The sequence below is a fragment of the Triticum dicoccoides genome, chromosome 2B (genome assembly GCF_002162155.2).
Source record: "Triticum dicoccoides isolate Atlit2015 ecotype Zavitan chromosome 2B, WEW_v2.0, whole genome shotgun sequence".
Taxonomy (NCBI): domain Eukaryota; kingdom Viridiplantae; phylum Streptophyta; class Magnoliopsida; order Poales; family Poaceae; genus Triticum; species Triticum dicoccoides.
The window spans coordinates 590,936,846-590,960,273 of NC_041383.1; the positions used below are offsets into that span (position 1 = coordinate 590,936,846).

Consider the following 23,428-nt stretch of genomic DNA (forward strand, 5'->3'; position numbering starts at 1 on the left):
ACAAAGATAAGAAACCTAAGAAAAAACATGTCTTTGTTGCGCATATATGGAGATATAGGGATCAGGAGGTATTAGGATAGCCCATATGTTATTTAGCCCAACCCACGTAGAGCGATGCATGTGGCCCGTGAGGAGCTGAATATGAAGCGGCAGGGGGCGGAGCCAGCAAAGACTTCCTTTCTTTCTCGGTTCCTTGGCTGGGTGATAGAGGCATTTCGTCAGCCGCCGACCGGTGTGATTTTGCACCAACTGGCGCAAAGATCTGCTAAAGCCATGTTGTTGATGAAGATAATTGCATTTTGCGAAGACCTATTCGATATTTGTAGTATAATGCTATACTGAAAATATGGTTATCATGCTAATGATTCCAAGTTAGCAACAAAAATAAATCCATGGTTTAGTTGATTTTGTTACGGGCAAGCACATATGACAACAAATTTAATCTCTCTTAGTTAGGGAAAACAAGGACCTGTTGCACCAAATGACGCAGAGGCACCCTAACAACAAATGACACAGAGGCACCCTAAATCCCTGTGCACAAGGAAACAATTATCCATGGTTCAATCACCTTTAGTAAGAAACATGGTCGATTGTTATCTACAATGAGATGTATATATACACATTTTAATTTGATAGCATAAAATATTTGCTACCATCTTCACAAAGAACCATTTAAAATCATGTACGCATTGAAAATATGTGCGCTTCCGGTGACTATGTTTGAGCAAAAAATACATAGGCTTTTGTTTAAAAATATATGTGTGTATAAAATCATGAATTCTTTGGCCATACACATAGTAGAATACAAATAAGCCAGGGGACTACATATCAACTCCCTTGCTCTTAAAACAAAATAATAAAACTTATCATCTCCTCTCTTCAGAGCATTCTCCTCCTCTCCTTCTCGGGTGCCCTGTGTGGCTTCCAACGAATCCTGCACCACCACCGCCAAAGCCAACGCAAGTGTTATTTAATAGCAGAAAAACAATGTGCAATACAATTATATAGACATCTCTAGCAAAATATTGATTGCACATGTAGATGGAGACTAAAACGAAGAAGGCATTAAGAATCAAGACGGAGAAGATTGTGTCATAGTATCAGCCAGGAGTCTCAAATGAAGTACCAGTCATGACATAGTTAAGTTTTAGTTCAAATATCATGTAAAAACTTTTCAGCTTAACTTAAATAAAAACATACTAAGACTCGACCATGTGACTTCCACGTAGAAGGTTCTCATATAGATGGACCAACGAGAAAAATTACGACAGGTTAGACCAAAAAAAGGAAACATTTCCTGTCAAAGGCTCCACCTTGTGACTTCCACTTAGAAGGTTCTCATATAGATGGACCGACGAGACAAATTATGACATGTTAGACCAAAAAACAGGAAACATTTTCCTGTCAAAGGTAATTCAAAATTAAAGAGAGGAAAATCACAGTCTCTCGTTTTGCCAAAATTACTATGTCGACCTGATTGTTTTTTAGAGGCCCAAATTTGCTTGATTCTAAATAGATGACACGGTAAACTGACTATAAAAGTCGTCAGTTCATACCACAACCCAATGACTAACAATGAACATCTCTCTATATGAAATATGATTTCGGAGTGAAACATACCATTATTTGCTATCGGACCAACCAAATGTGGTTTCAACTCCACATGAGAAAAACAATGTAGGAACTGAACATACATCCAAGCATACAAAACCAAAAATTCAAGCAAGAATTAGACAGGGCATCTAAGGCCACTATAGCATTCACTCACCCTGGTATGTAGCATCGGTGGAGAGAAATGTGTCAATGCCACGATAACATCCACATGTCCACCTTCATGCCTCCCTGACTCCTCCTGCCAACCACGCGCCTCTGCCATGGCGTGTCCCCACATTCCCAGCCACGCCTTCTCAAGTCCTCCCAAGAAGATAACGGCAATAACAGACTGTGCCAACATTATAAACCTAATATTAGTAATTATTGGACATACGTTTAACTTGCACATGAACTATGTAAAATGCAAAATTACTAATGCCAGCTTAATAAAATGACTCGGCGGTGTCGTACATGGCAAACCAAAGATCATGCTTGGTACTATCTCAGGTAGCAACAAATAAGCTAAAAGAAGGAAAACTTATAAAGGTGTTGAATCACATATAATTCATGTTGCCCTTGATAATGGATCAATCTACTCTTCCTAAATTAAACAATAGTGAAATTCCAGTAGCCTAAAGGCATGATTTGCACATATAGGAATAAGATCATATGATCAAGAACAGTAGCCATGTTTAATATAACAAACCTAGAACATGCACTTCATATGTTAACCATTGTAGCTTCATCTAATAAAATTAGAACAATAACAAATCTTATGATCAAGAATGGTAGCCCTGTTCGATGGAAGGCAATCTATTCAGGTGAAGAAGACATGGAGAAATAGCAACATGGATGCTACCCGGCACGAGGCACTACTTTTTGATATAGCAGCACTGATTATAACGAACATGATTTATCAAGTGAACAAAAGCTATTTTCCCCTAAAAAATAACTCTCACATTATTTTTAAGAGAAAAGCCTAAGAGTTATAAATTGAAAAAGTAGAACCATCGAAATTATTGATTTATAAACTGTCGGATGCATCCAGTCGAGTACTTTAAGAGAAAGGCAAATAGCAAGAAACCAAAGCATACCCCTGCCTTCCAAACAAGAGCTGATCAGTAACTTCAGTGGTAGCAGATCATTGTTTGAACAATATGACAAAAACACTTACATGTGCCTAATCATCAAGCACATACATGATTAAAATATATAGTTGGATCATCAGGTTTACTAAAAACTGGTTAGTACATCACACCATTACTAATGTATAAATGAAAAAGACACGCAGGTTTTGTTTGGGGGTTTGAGATAGAATCAAGATTAAGTAGTACAGAGAAAAAAAATAGACTTTAGCGTAATATTACATAGGAGAAACATGAGACATTTATCATATGAACTGAAACATATTGCGAGCATTTTATTTTCCTTTAGACGTCGATTCTCCATACTTCATCTCTCCAAACAAAAGTCCAAATTTAAGCCTGATATACCATAAATTCATCATATGACAGTGCAACTTATAAATCATATGACTCATGTGATAGGGCAGCATTCATACACCCAAAAAACGAAATTAACATATGTGTGCTAAGAGCTATACTGTTTGTCGATCTCTTTAAAACATTTTCAACAATGGGGCTCACTCCCGTTATATATCCCTCAACAAGTAAAAAAAGCAAATTAGGCGTCGAGACATCATACCTTCAGGAGCTGCGCAATGGAAACTTAACAGTTAAAGTACTCCATACGCGACCTTGTCGTCCGAAACTCATATAATACTTCTGTCAAACTGTCAACCATTTCTCTGTAATGTTCCACATTCAATGTCTTGTCACTAACAAGTAAATAAACATTCGTCAGACTACTTCAATCAGATTAGGGAATCAACTAATAACTATCGACTATCGACTAATAAATTCACTCCCTCAAGCCAGAGAAGAAACATAAAAGAAACAGGCGAGCCTCCTTGACAATCGTGGCAGCAACCACCAAACCCTTATAGGATCGATCAGATTGTTTATTTCCCTCGGGTTTCAACCCAAACCAGGGTGCTTTTATTTGAATGCTGAAATATAGTCAACCAGTGGGGAAAATATGCTAGCTAATCCAGACGTACATTTCTATTGGCATGAGACTCTAATCAATCTTTTTATGCAGCAGCTATATTAAACATTCTCTGAAACTTATGAAGCAACTATATTAAACATTCTCTGAAACCGATACAACTATCTAGAAATATTTTTTATGCAACTACTATATTTTCCATTCTCTATCCCGAACCACTTCATAGCAATTCCTTCATAATGCCTCTAACTATCATGTGTATACCAATTGGTTCTTTCTATACCCAACATTGTGCGGCTAGCCATATCCTTGATGCACACTTGACTAAACCGAACACCTTAAACCTAAGATTATGAGTCATCATTATTATGTCATGCATGCATATCTAAACTGAACTGACAAGTTATCCCATCGTCTACTAACCAAGCAACACCACAACGGCTTAATCTCCCAAGGGCAAAAATATGCAGTCCAGAGCATGCAAATGAACAATATGGCAGTAACCCTATACAATCTGCTATTTCACCGGCGTAATGATCACCCTCCTACTGCAAGCCTTTATCTACAGCTCAAAATTCCCTGGCAGCACTAAGAACAAACCAGTTTCTAGCAGCAGCAAGATGAAACAAAAGATAAGGATGTTTTCTGATTGCATAGGCATTTCATTGAATAGCTTGCAAGCAAGCAAGGGAAAAGTCACCCCACCTTTCAAGGCAAGAAACTGTAGGAATGGGAATGCAAACCCAACAATAAACTCATTGTTGAATTGTGGAAGAGTACCAATGGAAAATACCTTTTTCGCCATCATAGGAATCTCAGATGCATAAGCCTATTATAGTTTGCCAATGACTTTTGTACCAACGCCTTTTCCATCCACTGACCTCTCATCCTAATACCTCCTATATACCTGCATTCAATTAAATAAAAGAGCAATGGCATCTGATGGTTACACAGGGAACTAAAAAACAAAGTAAACAAGGATAGATCCATACAAAATAATGATGAAAGAACTCATCTATGGTGTCTTTCAAGGAAACTTTGGAATGATTTGTAACAAACTGTATTGTGTCCTCTTTCTTCCAGCCATTGCAACAACATGAATAGCAAGCCAGAAAGGAACCATAAAAGGAAGGAATCGAGGGCATAAATCAAACCCAAATTAGACCACCCAGCAGAGAAATCCACCATTGTTTTCACCACAAAATCAGACCAGGCAACGCCTTTTCCATCCACTGGCCTCTCGTCCTAATACATCAGATATACGTGCATTCAATTAAATAAAAGAGCAAAAGCATCTGATGGTTACACATGGAACTAAAAAACAAAGTAAACAAAGATAGATCCATACAAAATAATGATGAAAGAACTCATCTATGGTGTCTTTCAAGGAAATTTTGAAATGATTTGTAACAAGCTATATTGTGTCCCCTTTCTTCCAGCCATTGGAACGACATGAATAGCAAGCCGGAAAGGAACCAGAAAAGGAAGGAATTGAGGGCATAAATCAACCCCAAATTAGACCACCCAGCAAAGAAATCCACCATTCTTTTCACCACAAAATCAGACAAGGCAAGAGGGGAAATCGACAGGAGAATAAACCATAAGAACACCGGCTTCTTCCCTCGTTGTTTGCCTCTTCCTCAGCGTGGACCACCTTGCTGGATCCATGGCACTATCGGGTCGGGGCTGGAGCTGAAGGCCATTGAGGCAAACCTGAAACACCAGCAGCTCATTGCTACTGCAGCTCCGATCTGGCGCATGACCGCTGCCTTCCACTCCTTGCAGTGCCCCTAACCGCTGACCCTGCCCGCATCCGTTACTCCACCAACCCATGTTGGTTCCGCCTGCATGCGCCCACACCCTCCATGGCCATCCACCGCAGCCCCAATCCGGCTGCTGCCATGGGGCCTAAGCAATCAGAGGTCTACGACCTAGCTGATCCAACCCCACCAATGGCTTCTTGGACAATGCCAGATACTGATGCCTCCGTCAGTCAAATCCCTAGGAATTTTCCTGCAGACAGTAACACACAAAAACAAATCTCAGAACACCACACCACTCAGTAGAAATCCTAAAACTGCACTGGACAATGCCAGCAAAAAAGTCACACCCCACCGACCATCATTACAACATACTGTAAATTTTGCATTTTCAGTGTTATGATCTTTCATAAATACATCTTCTATAGTGCAGTTTTCCAGAAATAGACCAAGTTAATCATTATGTTCTACAAAAAAACCTAATTCGCTACTGCCGAGTATCCACGCTCGAACTATAAACATAATCCCCGAATACAAATAGTAATCTGATGAAACCAAAACACTGCATTCACCAAATATGGAGATCTAAATATCGGGAGGGAGGTGGATAGTACCTGTAAAAGTCATGGAACTCGAGCTTCCTCGAGTAGATCATGGCTAAACGCATACAACACAGATGCAACAAGTAGGGCAGGAGGACGAGGGAGAGCAGGGATTCGGAGCATACCTTGCCGGGGACGAGATTCCTGGCAGCAAAAGTGGAGCTGACTCGCGGCGGTGACGGAGGTGACTCGAGGCGGCGGCCAGGGAGACTCCACGCGGTGGCTAGCAAATCCAGGTGACAGCGGCGGCGAGGTCATCGGGTGCCGTCGATCCAATCCGCTGCCCTGCTCTTATCTGAGCTCCATTGCGGCGTATCCCCGACGTGTCGCCGGTGTCCCTGACGACGCATCGATGGCGTGACGTTTGAGAGGAGGGAGCGGTGAGGAGACAAGGCAGAGGGGGTGCGGGCTCGAGGGTGTCGACGTGGGAGAGGAGGGAGCACAGAGGAGAGGCGGACGGGGTGAGGGAGTCTTGGATTAGGGGGTCCTCGGACACTCAGACTATATACTTTGGCCAGACTGTTGGACTATGAAGATACAAGATTAAAGATTTCGTTCCGTGTCCGGGTGGGACTCTCCTTTGCATAGAAGGCAAAGCTTGGTGATTCGGATATGTAGATCTCCTTCTCTGTAACCGACTTTGTGTAACCCTAGCCCCCTCCAGTATCTATATAAACCGGAGGGTTTAGTCCGTAGGATAAGAACAATCATAATCATAGGCTAGCTTTTAGGGTTTAGCCTCTACGATCTCGTGGTAGATCAACTCGTGTAATACTCATATCATCAAGATCAATCAAGCAGGAAGTAGGGTATTACCTCCATTGAGAGGGACCGAACCTGGGTAAACATCGTGTCCCCCGCCTCCTGTTATCATTAGCCTTAGACGTACAGTTCGGGACCCCCTACCCAAGATCCGCCGGTTTTGACACCGACATTGGTGCTTTCATTGAGAGTTCCACTGTGTTGTCACGGTAAGGTTTGATGGCTCGCCTCATTGTCAAGGACAACATCACCTCTGGGGGAGCCCTGGACCTAGGCCAAACTCTCGGACTAGGCGGCTTCGTCATGACCGCCCGATCGGTCGTCGTGCCAACGATGACTTCTCAGGTCATCAAAAACAGCCTCCACGTCAACTCGGAACTTGCCGAACAGATGAATCTGATGAAGCTCTCTTCCCTGAATGAGCTCTTGGATCGCATCGCCGCTCTGGGTGTCGCTACGGACTATGATCGGATTGGGGTTAAACCCGACCAAATGGAGATTAACTCTCCACCGGCCACCCATCATATTGCGGTAGCGGAAGAGCAACGCATTGATTCTCCCTCTATTTTGAGGACGAACTATGTCCGGATCCCCGAGCTCTCCAAGCTGGATACCCCTTTATGGGGGGACATGTCCCAGGCTTCGAACTTAGAATCAGACAACGGGCGAGGAAAATTGGGCAACATCCCGGAGCCCGAGCTGCCAAGCTCAGAAGCTCCTCTGCCCCTGGGTTTGAGATCGGGTCAGGGTTTGGACTTAAATCTACCCACCCACCCAGATACAAGCAATCTTTCCCACATCAGACAAGAGCCCCAAGAGACAGTACATCACTTATGGGCCAGATTCCTCCTTGTAATGAGCAAGGTTAAGGACTGTCGCGAGGAAGACGCAATCTCATTCTTTTGCAAAAATTGCATGGACAAGGGAATCCTCAACGCCATAAGTCGCCGTGACATAGTACACTTTTCCAACTTGGCAGCCATAGTACAGAAGTATTGTGCGATGGAAAGCGCTTGGAAAACCCAAACAAAATTCTGGGATCCTCCGGCACTCATTAAACCCCCCGTCCGAGCTAAAAGGGTACACTCTCACAAGTCACCCAATACAATTAGAAAGAAACCAAGGCCCGCCTCAGGGCGTGGAACCGTATTGGAAGGATGGCTCAATGGGCCATGCAAAATTCACAATACACCGGATGCCATACCAACACACAACCTTAGAGCATGTTGGATACTACGGCAGGTGGCCAAGAGCGGCGACGATCTCCTCGTCAACCATACCATAGAGCAACATCCCGCCGAAAATAACAATACGGTACTGACAGTCTTCGAGACTTTCGCCTCAAACAATAGGCTCAAGCGAGCACTCCGCAGCCTCGCCGAAGTCTGCCACGTTGCAGCAATAAATCCATGAAATAACACGGCTATAACTTTCAATGCCAGTGACGAATCTCAATCCCGAACAGCTCGGGCACCAGCCGCTTTGGTCCTTAGTCCAATCGTGGACGGCTTCCGGCTTACTAAAGTGCTCATGGACGGCGGCGGCGGATTAAACCTCATCTACGAGGAGACCCTCAACAAGATGGAAATAGACAAGAGCCGCATTGAGCGAAGCAGCACGACCTTCAGGGGAATCATCCCTAGTCAGGAGGCACGATGTGCGGGAAAAATCACACTAGATGTGGTATTCGGCACGCCGGAGAATTATAGGTCCGAAGAAATCACATTCCAAGTGGCCCCGTTCAATAGCGGATACCACACCCTTTTAGGGCGGGACGCATTCACGAGCTTTCAAGTTATACCCCATTACGGGTACATGAAGTTCAAAATGCCCGGGCCCAATGGAATCATCACTCTAGCTAGTGATCTGGACGTAGCACTCCGCGCTGAAAATAAAACCGCCGCACTGGCCCTTGAGGCATTATCTGAAGCCCTCGCGGCTGAAGAACTAACCACGCTGCACTCCACAATGGACAGGGACGACGTGATACTCGACAAACGACCCAAGTCCACCTCTTTCAAACCAGCGGACGAAATAGTCAAATTCAAGGTCCACCCAACGGACCCTACAAAAACAGCATCCATTGGGGCACAACTGAACCCCACAACAGAGGCCGCACTGCAAGAGTTCTTGCGTGAGAATTGGGACATCTTTTCCTGGCATCCTTCTGACATGCCAGGCATCCCACGCAGGCTGGCCGGGCATAGCCTAAACATACTGAAGGGATACAAGCCGTTCAAGCAGACTCTTCGGCGCTTCTCAGAACCTAAGCGACAAGCCATGGGAGAAGATCTAGCCAAGTTACTTGAAGCCGAAATCATCAGAGAAATAAAACATCCGGATTGGCTAGCAAACCTGGTGATGGTACCAAAGAAGGACAAATCCTGGCGCCTATGTGTCGATTTCAAGGACCTCAATAAGGCTTGCCACAAGGATCCCTTCCCCCTCCCTCGCATTGACCAAATCATCAACTCTACCGCAGGACACGACTCATTGTGTTTTCTCGATGCATACTCTGGATACCATCAAATCAAGATGGCGGAGTCCGACCAAGCCGCAATGACATTCATCACACCATACGGCCCCTTTTGTTTCAATACTATGCCTTTTGGGCTCAAAAATGCCGGCGCAACCTATCAACGCATGACATGCCTAGAGAAGCAGATCGGCAAAATAGTGGAGGCATACGTAGACGACGTGGTCATCAAAACCAGACACGTCGAATCTTTAATAGATGACTTGAGGCTTACGTTCAATAATCTCCGAACATACGACATCAAGTTCAACCCGGAAAAATGTGTTTTCGACGTACCTGCCGGAAAGCTGCTAGGCTTCATCGTTTCCAATAGAGGAATTGAAGCAAATCCGACAAAAATTCGAGCTCTGTCACAGTTGGCTACCCCAATAGACCTCAAGCAAATCCAGAAATTAATTGGATGTGTGGTTGCCGTAAGTCGCTTTATCTCCCGATTGGGAGAAGAGGCACTACCTATTTATCGCCTTCTTCGATGCACCGAACACTTCGAGTGGACGGATGCGGCCACGGCCGGACTGGAAGAAATAAAGGCCCTCTTGGCTAGCAATCCAATCCTGGCCGCGCCAAATATTGGCGAACCCATGCTGTTATATATAGCCGCAACACACCAGGTTGTAAGCGCAGTGCTTGTCGTCGAATGAAAAACGGACGGACATAAGTTCCCGCTTCAAAAGCCGGTATACTACGTATCCACTATCCTCACTCCATGCAAGTCCCGGTACCCACATTATCAAAAGATAGCATACGCGGTCTTCATGGCATCCCGGAAGCTACGACACTACTTTCAAGAGTGTTCAATCACGGTGGCCTCCGAAGTACCACTCAATGACATAATAAATAACCGTGACGCCACGGGCCGGATTGCTAAATGGGCTATCGAGCTCCTCCCGTTCGACATAACATACAAACCACGGCGAGCCATTAAGTCGCAAGTACTGGCCGACTTTGTCGCCGAATGGACAGAGGCCGAACTCCCTAAAGAGTACGACGCATACTCCAATTGGATCATGCACTTCAACTGCTCTAAGATGCTGGCTAGATTGGGAGCGGGCGTTGTCCTGACATCCCCCACCGGAGACACGGTCCAATACGTACTCCAAATATTATATACAGACTCCAACAACGCAGCCGAATATGAGGCTCTATTGCATGGGCTTCGGATGGCAGTCTCCATGGACATTCAACATCTGGAAGTGCATGGGGATTCGAACCTTGCAATATCTCAAATAAACGGATACTTTGACGCCAAAGACCCAAAAATGGCGGCCTACCGAAATGTCGTTCTCAAAATGTCAGCTCGGTTCGAGGGGCTCGAATTCCACCATGTGGTCCGAGAAAACAATCAAGCGGTGGATATCCTCGCCCGCATCCGTGCTAAGCGCGACCCCGTCCCACCTAATATCTTCTTGGAAAGGCTGTTAAAGCCATCCGTGGTATGGGAAGGGGAGACCGGCAATACCAGTCCAGATCCGAATACAACCCCAGATCCCGAACAATCTGACGTAATCGGAGGCTCCGCCACTGAAATTACACCTTCGGCCCACGTGATCATGGCCGTCATTACCCCGTGGATAGGACCCTTCTTAGCCTACCTAAATAGGCAAGAACTCCCTGAGGACCAAAATGAAGCACGTTGCATTGTGTGGCGCTCTAAAGCCTACAAAGTCCACGAGGGAGAGCTTTATAAGAAAAGCACCACCGAGTGCTCCAAAGATGCATCTCCGAGGAGGAAGGGCGGCAACTCTTGGACAAAATCCACGCCAGACTCAGCGGCCACCATGCCGCAGCTCAGGCTCTTGTAAGCAAGGCCTTCCGTACAGGTTTTTACTGGCCGATAGCCCGAGCAGACGCACAGGATCTCGTCCAACATTGCGTCGGTTGCCAGCTTTTTGCCAAGCAGAGCCATATGCCCCCTACCGCCCTCCAAACAATCCCCATAACATGACCCTTTGTGGTCTGGGGGCTCGATATGGTCGGACCCCTTAAAGGAGGAAGCCATAAGAAAAAATACTTATTGGTCATGGTGGACAAGTTCACCAAATGGATAGAGGCCAAACCAGTTAAAACAGCCGAATCCGGACCAGTGGTAGACTTCATATCAGGGGTCGTGCACCGTTACGGTGTCCCCCACAGCATCATCACCGACAATGGCTCAAACTTCATAGCCGATGAGGTGAAAACTTGGTGCGACAAAATGGGCATTAAGCTCGACTATGCCTCTATCTATCACCCCCAAACAAACGGTCAAGTCGAACGAGCAAATGGTCTTATTATGAGCGGCATCAAACCCATACTAGTGCGATCCTTGAAGGAATCAGATACGCACTGGGTAGAGGAGCTTGACTCCATACTATGGGGGCTGCGGACCACGCCAAATCGCACCACCGGATACACACCATTTTTTATGGTGTATGGCGCAGAGGCAGTACTACCCTGCGATATAATTCATGACTCACCTCGAGTGCGCATGTACGAAGAGAGAGAAGTCGAGCTAGATCGGCAGGACAACTTAGATGCCCTGGAGGAGGAGCGTGACATCGCAAAAGCCCGTTCCGCATTCTATCAGCAGCAGGCTCGAAGGTATCAAAGCAGAGAAGTACGGGCCAAAATTTATAACGTTGGTGAACTTGTTTTACGCCTACCAGAGAAGAAAAAGGACAAGCTCAAGCCCAAGTGGGAGGGTCCCTTCATCATTGATAAAGTTCCCACCGGAGGAGTGTACCGTCTGCGTGATGCATCAGATAACCAACTTGAGCCGAACCCATGGAACGCGGCCAGACTACGAAGATTCTACGCCTAGTGCCAAACTTTGTGTTCGTCTCCCTACCTCCGCCTTTTTTTAATTATGTCCTCCTTTTCTTTCTTCTTTCCTTTATATATATATATATATAGCCTTAAAAGCTTTACGTGTGCTTTGATCACTCCGGCCGCAATATATCTGGGGGCTTCTTCTGCAGAAGCTTAATATAATTATCTTCGGGGCTTTATGCCCACCACATATGTGTCACTTCTTCATATGTGCCTTTTTTCGCCATTATATGCATCGATATGACTTAAGATTTGGCCAAGCTGGGTTGCCTGGCTCTTGTGTTTATGCCCTACGTTCCCGTTAATTCGGCTAGGGCATAAGGGGAGCACCTCTGCGATTGTTACTGTCGGGTCAGCCGGATGTGTACCTCTGGCTGGGTTAGGCCGAAAGCTAGCATTCTTAAGGGAATATTCGGTCGGTGAACAAAAGATGTTTTTTACCTATTACAATATAAATCCCTAGATGTTTTATATCCTGCGTCTCTGTTTGCAGTTCGGACATGCACATTAATGCATGTGTACCCAGGGAAAGGAAGCCTTAACGGAACTATTCTCTCTAGAAGATGTTTCTTACTATCCATGTAATATAACATAACTAGTTGGGTACTTGTCTGTTCAAGCACTTATGACCCCTACGCCTGGTTTCCATGCATACCCCGATTTACATAACTAAGCGGGTATTCGGATACACTTCGGACTGTCGGGTCCGGAGGCTGAAGCGAAAAGGTTCGCCAAGACAAATGATTTACAATCCGGCTAGGGACAACATACGTCCATTGAAGTACATAGTCACTTGGACTGACTAAATTCTTTTTCTATACCATCCAACAGGCTGTCTAGCCTACAATCCTGTTGGGAATACTTTGCGGCTAATCCTACTTGGTCATATACTAGACTAACGGGAATTTCCTTCCCATCTGACCCTACAGGACCGACCAGGGCCATTTGATTCGGATCCACCTTGGTGTACCGTGTCTTTACCATGGCCCAGGCTTCCCTCGCACCTTGTCGGCAGGCAGATATCTTCCATAATCGGAAGCGCCACCGCGCTCCCTTGAGCAGCTCTTAAAGCTCTCCCATGCTTCTTGGCTGGGAGGCGGACGGCCACAAGGCCTGGGCAATACCCTGCATCACCTGTCGAACTCGTTCGTGTAGTTGTGAAAGTTCTTGCAGAAGATCGCCTGCGGATCCGGGCATCTCCTCTCCAGGATGGCCTGTCAGCATACCTACAGACATAACTCTGTTAATCTGCTTCTTCGCCGAACTGTACAATGGTTCATTTAAGCACTTACTATAAATGCCGCGTCGAAGCCTCTTATTCTCCTTCACAGAGTCAGCAAGTTGAGCCCGAACATCTTTTAGTTCAACGTCCAGCCGGGTCTTCGCGACCTGGAGATTATTTTTCTCCTGTATAACCTTTGTAAGCACGCGCTCGCCAGCCTTCAATTGTCGTTCAGCATATTGCTCATGCCCTCGTACGATCTTTGGATTACCTCCGGGATTGCCTGCAGAATCTATTGTTAGATTTACATTCATGCCGAATACTAACTGGTATACATTCTCCTTGACCGAGACAAGTATTACCAGATGGGACCTTCTTGGACTCCTCCATTCCGGCAACTGCGGCACACAACTGGGCTTTGCACTCCTCCAGCTCTTTCGACAGTTGGGCATTCTTCTCTGCAAGAACCTACGCATATAATGATCCTTAAATCAGTTGTGCCAACTGTTTCAAGTCTCAGGGGCTACTGATATGCATACTTATCAAATTTTCTTACCCGTATATCCTTTACATACTGGTCCGTGGCTCTGGCGAGTCCATCTTGAGCAGCTCGGATGTACGCATCCCCTGAGTTGAAGGCATTGAATGCCTCTTCAGAGAAACTAGCATCACGGAGTACGACCCATCGGCGCCGGTGATTCATGGAGCTCTCCACTTCGGAATTCGTAGCGGAGATTCTATCCGCATCCTCTGCAGGAGGATAGTTCGGTGTTGTCCCCACATTAGCCTCCACCCTTGAGGCCGGTTCTGGACTCCGGCTGGTGGAGGCGTGGCCGGCAGGGTCTCCAGACATAGTCCGGTGACTATTCTTTCTGCCAGGACACAATGGACGTTGTTACATTTCAAAGACGGTAATCATGGAGCGGGTTTTAAATTATACCTCTGCGACGGCGTCTCAATCCTAACCACCTTCCTCTTAAGCCTGCTCGGCTTGGGTGCCCTTTGCTGATGAGCCCCCATGGGCTCGCCACGGCGCCCCGGTAGCCATTTCTATAAAGTACAATATATGTGCATGGGGTAAGGCATAAAGAAGGAATCCTTCTCGGAAATGAGGACTTCGGTTTTACTTACATTCGATGCAGGGAGCAGTCCAGGATAGTCGGCGATGATGGCCACCAAGGTGCCGTCACAGCTTGCCTGGTAAAATGTCCTGTCGACAAGCTCCACAGATATGTCCGAATCTTCTTCAAGTCTGGGGTCGAGGGCCCGGTCAGGGTCCTCTGGCTGTGGAGATGGGCTGTGAATCTCCCTCGCGGCCTTTTGCAGTTCCTGCTAGGAATTAGCAAGGTGAGTATTTATGATGGAGAGTACGGGAGTGAATGGAGTTGAGTAAAGGATAGCAGCTCACCCAGCTTGGGGGGTTGTACATAGAAAATCCATCCCGTGGCTTAATACGGAGGAACTCCTCTTCTTCTCCTTTGAACAAATCGGACAGTATTTTCGCCAGAGCGGTGGCGGAGTCTGAACCTTTACGACTGCAGCGGGTGGCATCGTCTTCTCCATTGAAGTGCCGCATGGGTTTCCCCCGATATTGAAGTGGCTGCACCCCCCGCATTATGCATATTGACATAACTTCAATTATTGTCAATCCTGATTTGGCCAGCGTTTTTATCCTGCTCATCAGGTAAAGGACCTCTCTGTTATCTTCCTCCTGGGGCTCTGGGGGCGTCAGCTATGGCGTTTCTTCAGTGGGGCATTAGTGAACTCAAGAAGGCCCGTCCGAATTGGGTCCGGAAGGGGGACGTCCTCTACATAAAACCACTCTGAAGGCCAGTCTCCGGATGTCTTCTTTGGAGTGCCGGACAAGTATCCAGTCTCGACGACACGCCATATTTTGGCTCCGCCCACTTGATATATTGATCCCTCCTGATTACGAGGGACGAGGCAGAACAGCCTCTTCCATAGCTTGAAATGAGCCTCGCAACCCATAAATAGCTCGCAAAGGGCGACATAACCTACGATGTGCAGTAGTGAGGCAGGGGTGAAGTTATGCAGCTAGAGGCCATAGAACTCCAGGAGCCCGTGAAGGAACGGGTGGACTGGAAACCCAAGTCCCCTTAGCAAATAGGGGACAAGGCATACCCGCTCCCGCTTGGACGGGTTGGGAAAACTCTCCGCTTGCTCCCCGCCATTGTAGGTGGCTAGTCCGGCTCGGACGGGCACCACGTATGCAGGCGGAAGAAACCCCTTGGTCTACAACTCTACTAATCGGCTATGGGGAACATAACACTTTTCCCAATCGCCTGGCTTAGTGCTACGGATGCGAGAGGAGGAGCTGCGATGACCGGCCATGATAGTATGGTTTCTTCCGGGCGCGCTCTGATGAATGCTTGCTGGGGGAAGATGGTGTGATTTGGATCTGAGGATCCCCGTCTCTTCAAATAGACGATTTACTTACATGGTCAGGATGACAAATGTAAAAATGCCCCGACTTCTCGTATTCACTCGACACATGGGGATAACCATTATTGAAGCACAGAAGCTGAGGAGTACAACATTAATGGGGAGCCATACACTACTCGCTACAACAGGTACTCTGGATTTGGAGGAGAACCCGCCTTGCAATGTCGAAGACAATTTGCACGCGGACTCATCGTCATTGAAGCCTGGTTCAGGGGCTACTGAGGGAGTCCTGGATTAGGGGGTCCACGGACAGCCGGACTATATACTTTGGCCGGACTATTGGACTATGAAGATACAAGATTGAAGACTTCGTCCCGTGTCCGGGTGGGACTCTCCTTTGCGTGGAAGGCAAGCTTGGTGATTCAGATATGTAGATCTCCTTCTCTGTAACCGACTCTGTGTAACCCTAGCCCCCTCCAGTGTCTATATAAACCGGAGGGTTTAGTCCATAGGACAAGAACAATCATAATCATAGGCTAGCTTCTAGGGTTTAGCCTCTACGATCTCGTGGTAGATCAACTCTTGTAATACTCATATCATCAAGATCAATCAAGCAGGAAGTAGGGTATTACCTCCATCGAGAGGGCTCAAACCTGGGTAAACATCGTGTCCTCTGCCTCCTATTACCATTAGCCTTAGACGCACAGTTCGGGACCCCTACCCAATATCCGCCGGTTTTGACACCGACAGGGGGCGCGGGCTTGACGAGGAGGCTTGGAGGCTAGGGTTTTGACCCTTTTGCACATTCCACAGGACGAGCGCGCCGAGTGGGCAAAGGAGATTAGCGATGAAGACCCGACCGTCTATGCGGGAGGCCCCCTGTCCGAGGACGAGAGCGAGGGGCGCCAGCGCGAAGGAGGAAGGAGGAGAAAGGATGCGGCGTCCGGCGGCTATCCGGACGAGTAGGAAGGAGGTAGGGGCTGTGGCGCCTATGGCGTCGAGCAGGAAGGAAGGAGAGGTGTGGCGGCTAGGTTGGGGCGGAGTGAGGGAGGAAGATGAGGTGTGGTGGCTAGGGTTGGTGCGGGTGTGGGCTGTGGTGTGCGGTGAGTATTGGGAGCTGAGCACGCGCGGGGATTGGGCAAAAGCCTTTTTCACGCGAGATCGATCAACCGAGCCAATAAACATGCGGCGCGAGCCCACCAGTCATTCGACAGCCAGAACAACCATGAGGTGAAATCAGGTTTGACAGCGGGTAAAGATCCTGCGGCTTAGACACTCTCGATGACCAGATCCAACGGCCAATGAAGCTTGCAATCGGGGGAGCCTTGTGGATGCGAGTTGGCTAGCCTCATTATTGGTTTAAATATGCTTTGTGTGGTAGCAATCATGGAAGACTATATGATAGTTGAGTATGTGGGATTTGCTAAATCAAAGCTCTTACATAGACCCTTCGTGAAAATAAGATGAATTGCAATTGTTTGATGACTGAGAATGTAGTTTGTTAGTTTTCAAGAAAGTTTCTGGTCTATGCTTTAACATGTGAATAGCTTGTTACTTGATCGTGAGAAGATTTATGAGATGAGCTACTGTTATGACATATAATGATGCTAGAAAAGGTGATTGAAATTATCATTAATCAAACTTGTGCACCTCCTAGCATTCACACTTCATAATTCTTTTATCATTTACCTACTCGAGGACGAGCAGGAATTAAGCTTGGGGATGCTGATACGTCTCCAACGTATCTATAATTTATGAAGTATGCATGCTATTATATTATCCATCTTGGATGTTTTATATGCATTTATATGATTTTTGGGACTAACCTATTAACCTAGAGCCCATGCCAGTTTCTGTTTTTTCCTTGTTTTTGAGTTTTACAGAAAAGGAATACCAAACGGAGTCCAAATGACGTGCCAATTTTTGATGATTTTTTATGGACCAAAAGAAGCCCCCGGAGTAAAAGAGTTGGGCCAGAAGAGTCCCGAGCCATCCATGAGGGTGGAGGGCGCGCCCTACCCCCCTGGGCGCGCCCCCTGCCTTGTGGATGACTCGGAGACCCCCCTGACGTGAGACCGATGCCAAAAATTCCTATAAATACAGAAACCCCCAGAACATAACCTAGATTAGGAGTTCCGCCGCCGCAAGCCTCTATAGCCACCAAAAACCAATCGGGCCCCTGTTTCGACACCTTGCCGGAGGGGGGATCCATAATGGGTGGCCATCTTCATCATCCCAGCGCTCTCCATGACGGGGACGGAGTAGTTCACCCTCGGGGCTGAGGGTATGTACCAGTAGCTATGTGTTTGATCTTTCTCTCTCTCTCTCTCTCTCGTGTTCTTGATTTGGCACGATCTTGATGTATCACGAGCTTTGCTATTATAGTTGGATCTTATAATGTTTCTTCCCCTCTACTCTCTTGTAATGGATTGAGTTTTCCCTTTGAAGTTATCTTATCGGATTGAGTCTTTAAGGATCTGAGAACACTTGATGTATGTCTTGCATGTGCTTATCTGTGGTGACAATGGGATATTCACGTGATCTACTTGATGTACGTTTTGGTGATCAACTTGCGGGTTCAGTGACCTTGTGAACTTATGCATAGGGGTTGGCACACGTTTTCGTCTTGACTCTCCGGTAGAAACTTTGGGGCACTCTTTGAAGTTCTTTGTGTTGGTTGAATAGATGAATCTGAGATTGTGTGATGCATGTCGTATAATCATACCCACAGATACTTGAGGTGACATTGGAGTATCTAGGTGACATTAGGGTTTTGGTTGATGTGTGTATTAAGGTGTTATTTTACTACGAACTCTAGGGCTGTTTGTGACACTTATAGGAATAGCCCAACAGATTGATCAGAAAGAATAACTTTGAGGTGGTTTCGTACCCTACAATAATCTCTTCGTTTGTTCTCCGCTATTAGTGACTTTGGAGTGACTCTTTGTTGCATGTTGAGGGATTGTTATATGATCTAATTATGTTATCATTGTTGAGAGAACTTGCACTAGTGAAAGTATGAACCATAGGCCTTGTTTCCTACCATTGCAATACCGTTTACGCTCACTTTTATCGCTTGCTACCTTGTTGTTTTTATAATTTCAGATTACAAAAACCTATATCTACCATCCATATTGCACTTGTATCACCATCTCTTCACCGAACTAGTGCACCTATACAATTTACCATTGTATTGGGTGTGTTGGGGACACAAGAGACTCTTTGTTATTTGGTTGCAGGGTTGTTTGAGAGAGACCATCTTCATCCTACGCCTCCCACGGATTTATAGACCTTAGGTCATCGACTTGAGGGAAATTTGCTACTGTCCTACAAACCTCTGCACTTGGAGGCCCAACAACGTCTACAAGAAGAAGGTTGTGTAGTAGACATCACAAGCCCAATTCGCCCTCCCCTTCCTTATTTCAGCATATGGGAAGGAAAGAGAAGGGGGGAGAGAAGGAAAGGGTGGAGGCCGAACCCTCCTCCTTCCTATTCGGTCTAGGAGGGGTGCACCAGCCCACCAGGGGCTAGTCAGTCCTTCACTTGGCCCAATAGGCCCATAACTTTGCCGGGGGGTGCCCGGAACCTCTTCCAGTGACCCGATATCACCCGGAACACTTCCGGTGTCCAAATATCATCGTCGTATATATGAATCTTTACCTCTCGACCATTTCGAGACTCCTCGTCATGTTTATGATCTCATCCGGGACTCCGAACAACCTTCAGTCATCAAATCACATAAACTCATAATACAAATTGTCATCGAACGTTAAGCACGCGGACCCTACGGGTTCGAGAACTATGTAGACATGACCGAGACACATCTCCGGTCAATAACCAATGGTGGAACCTGGATGCTCATATTGGCTCCTACATATTCTACGAAGATCTTTATCGGTCAAACCGCATAACAACATACATTGTTCCCTTTGTCATCGGTATGTTACTTGCCCGAGATTCGATCGTCGGTATCTCAATACCTAGTTCAATCTTGTTACCGACAAGTCTCTTTACTCGTTTCGTAATGCATCATCCCGCAACTAACTCATTAGTCACATTGCTTCTCGACCATTTTGAGACTCCTCATCGTGTCCGTGATCTTATCTGGGACTCCGAACAACATTCGGTCACCAAATCACATAACTCATGTAATACAAATCGTCATCGAACATTAAGCATGCAGACCCTACGGGTTCGAGAACTATGTAGACATGACCGAGACACCTCTCCGGTAAATAACGAATAGCGGAACCTGGATGCTCATATTGGCTCCTACATATTCTACGAAGATCTTTATCGGTCAAACCGTTATGACAACATACGTTATTCCCGTTGTCATCGGTATGTTACTTGCCCGAGATTCGATCATCGGTATCTTCATACCTAGTTCAATCTCGTTACCGACAAGTCTCTTTAATTGTTCTATAATGCATCATACCGCAAATAACTCATTAGTCACATTGCTTGCAAGGCTTATAGTGATGTGCATTACCGAGAGGGCCCAGAGATACCTCTCCGATACATGGAGTGACAAATCCTAATCTCGATCTATGCCAACCCAACAAATACCTTCGGAGACACCTGTAGAGCATCTTTATAATCACCCAGTTACGTTGTGACGTTTGATAGCACACAAGGTGTTCCTCAGGTATTCGGAGTTGCATAATCTCATAGTCAGAGGAACATGTATAAGTCATGAAGAAAGCAATAGGAATAAAAATCAACGATCATAATGCTAAGCTAACGGATGGGTCTTGTACATCACATCATTCTCTAATGATGCGATCCTGTTCATCAAATGACAACACATGTCTATGGTCAGGAAACATAAACATCTTTGATTAATGAGTTAGTCAAGTAGAGGCATACTAGGGACACTCTGTTTTGTCTATGTATTCACACATATACTAAGTTTCCGGCTAATACAATACTACCATGAATAATAAACATTTATCATGATATAAGGAAATATAAACAACAATTTATTATTGTTGGAGAACGTTGCAGAAAATAAAAAGTTTCTACGCTTTCACCAAGATCAATCTATGAGTTCATCTAGCAACGAGAGAGAGGAGTGCATCTACATACCCTTATAGATCGCGAGAGGAAGCGTTCAAGAGAACGGGGTTGAGGGAGTCGTACTCGTCGTGATCCAAATCACCGATGATCCTAGTGCTGAACGGACAGCACCTCCGCGTTCAACACATGTACGGTTGGGAAGACGTATCCTCCTTCTTGATCCAGCAAGGGGGAAGGAGAGGTCGATGAAGATCCAGCAGCACGACAGCGTGGTGGTGGATGCAGCAGCGATCTCGGCAGGGCTTCGCCAAGCTTCTAAGAGAGGGAGAGGTGTAGCAAGGGGAGAGGGAGGCGCCAAGAGCATGGGTGCGGCTGCCCTCCCTCCCCCCTCTTTATATAGGGCCCCTAGGGGGGGCGCCGGCCCTAGGAGATGGGATCTCCAAGGGGGGGCGACGGCCAGGGGGGTGTCTTGCCCCCAAAGCCAGGTGGAGACTCCCCCACCCCTAGGGTTTCCCAACCCTAGGCGCAGGGGGCCCAAGGGGGGCGCACCAGCCCACCAGGGGCTGGTTCCCCTCCCACTTCAGCCCATGGGCCCTCCGAGATAGGTGGCCCCACCCGTTGGACCCCCGGGACCCTTCCGGTGGTCCCGATACAATACTGGTGACCCCCGAAACTTTCCCAATGGCCGAAACCTGACTTCCTATATATAATTCTTTACCTCCGGACCATTCCGGAACTCCTCGTGATGTCCGGGATCTCATCTGGGACTCCGAACAACTTTTGATTTACTGCATACTCATATCTCTACAACCCTAGCGTCATCAAACCTTAAGTGTGTAGACCCTACGGGTTCGGGAGACATGCAGACATGACCGAGACGCCTCTCTGGTCAATAACCAACAACAGGATCTGGATACCCATGTTGGCTCCCACATGCTCCTCGATGATCTCATCGGATGAACCACGATGTCGAGGATTCAAGCAACCCCGTATACAATTCCCTTTGTCAATCGGTATGTTACTTGCCCGAGATTCGGTCGTCGGTATCCCAATACCTCGTTAATCTCGTTACCGGCAAGTCACTTTACTCGTACCGTAATGCATGATCCCGTGACCAGACACTTGGTCACATTGAGATCATTATGATGATGCATTACCGAGTGGGCCCAGAGATACCTCTCCGTCATACGGAGTGACAAATCCCAGTCTCGATTCGTGCCAACCCAACAGACACTTTCGGAGATACCCGTAGTGCACCTTTATAGTCACCCAGTTACGTTGCGACGTTTGGCACACCCAAAGCACTCCTACGGTATCCGAGAGTTGCACAATCTCATGGTCTAAGGAAATGACACTTGACATCTGGAAAAGCTCTAGCAAAACGAACTACACAATCATTGTGCTATGCTTAGGATTGGGTCTTGTCCATCACATCATTCTCCTAATGATGTGATCTCGTTATTAATGACATCCAATGTCCATAGTCAGGAAACCATGACTATTTGTTGATCAACGAGCTAGTCAACTAGAGGATTACTAGGGACACGTTGTGGTCTATGTATTCACACATGTATTACGATTTCCGGATAACACAATTATAGCATGAATAAAAGACAATTATCATGAACAAAGAAATATAATAATAACCATTTTATTATTGCCTCTAGGGCATATTTCCAATAGTCTCCCACTTGCACTAGAGTCAATAGTCTAGTTACATTGTGATGAATCGAACACCCATAGAGTTCTGGTGTTGATCATGTTTTGCTCTAGGGAGAGGTTTAGTCAACGGATCTGCTAAATTCAGGTCCGTATGTACTTTACAAATATCTATGTCTCCATCTTGAACATTTTCACGAATGGAGTTGAAGCGACGCTTGATGTGCCTGGTCTTCTTGTGAAACCTGGGCTCCTTGGCAAGTGCAATAGCTCCAGTGTTGTCACAGAAGAGTGCGATCGGCTCCGACGCATTGGGTATGACTCCTAGGTCGGTGATGAACTCCTTCACCCAGATTGCTTCATGCGCTGCCTCCGAGGCTGCCATTACTCTGCTTTACATGTAGATCCCGCCACGACACTTTGCTTGCAACTGCACTAGCTTACTGCCCCACCATTCAAAATATACACGTATCCGGTTTGTGACTTAGAGTCATCCAGATCTGTGTCGAAGCTAGCGTCGACGTAACCCTTTACGACGAGCTCTTCGTCACCTCCAAAAACGAGAAACATATCCTTAGTCCTCTTCAGGTACTTCAGGATATTCTTGACCGCTGTCTAGTGTTCCTTGCCGGGATTACTTTGGTACTTTCCTACCAAACTTACGGCAAGGCTTACATCAGGTCTGGTACACAGATGGCATACATAATAGACCCTATGGTTGAGGCATAGGGGATGACGCTCATCTCTTCTATATCTTCTGCCGTGGTCGGGCATTGAGCCGAGCTCAATCTTACACCTTGCAATACAGGCAAGAACCCTTTCTTGGACTGATCCATATTGAACTTCTTCAATATCTTATCAAGGTATGTGCTTTGTGAAATACCTATGAGGCGTCTCGATCTATCCCTATAGATCTTGATGCCTAATATGTAAGCAGCTTCTCCAAGGTCCTTCATTGAAAAACACTTATTCAAGTAGGCCTTAATGTTGTCCAAAA

The 23,428-nt window shown here is 46.4% G+C and overlaps 1 long non-coding RNA gene across 2 annotated transcripts; it reads right to left on the reverse strand.

Moving 5' to 3' along the window:
• Nucleotides 1-696: 696 nt before the first annotated feature.
• LOC119365056 lies at nt 697-6,480 on the reverse strand. 2 transcript variants are annotated; one of them, XR_005175296.1, is made up of 6 exons: nt 6,148-6,480; nt 5,009-5,673; nt 4,454-4,905; nt 3,298-3,430; nt 1,769-1,942; nt 697-934 (listed from the first exon to the last, which is right to left on the reverse strand). It is a non-coding gene; the product is annotated as an uncharacterized LOC119365056 (long non-coding RNA). The 2 variants fall into 2 exon arrangements; XR_005175295.1 differs by having other exon boundaries at nt 4,454-5,673.
• Between the last annotated feature and the right edge of the window lie 16,948 nt (nt 6,481-23,428).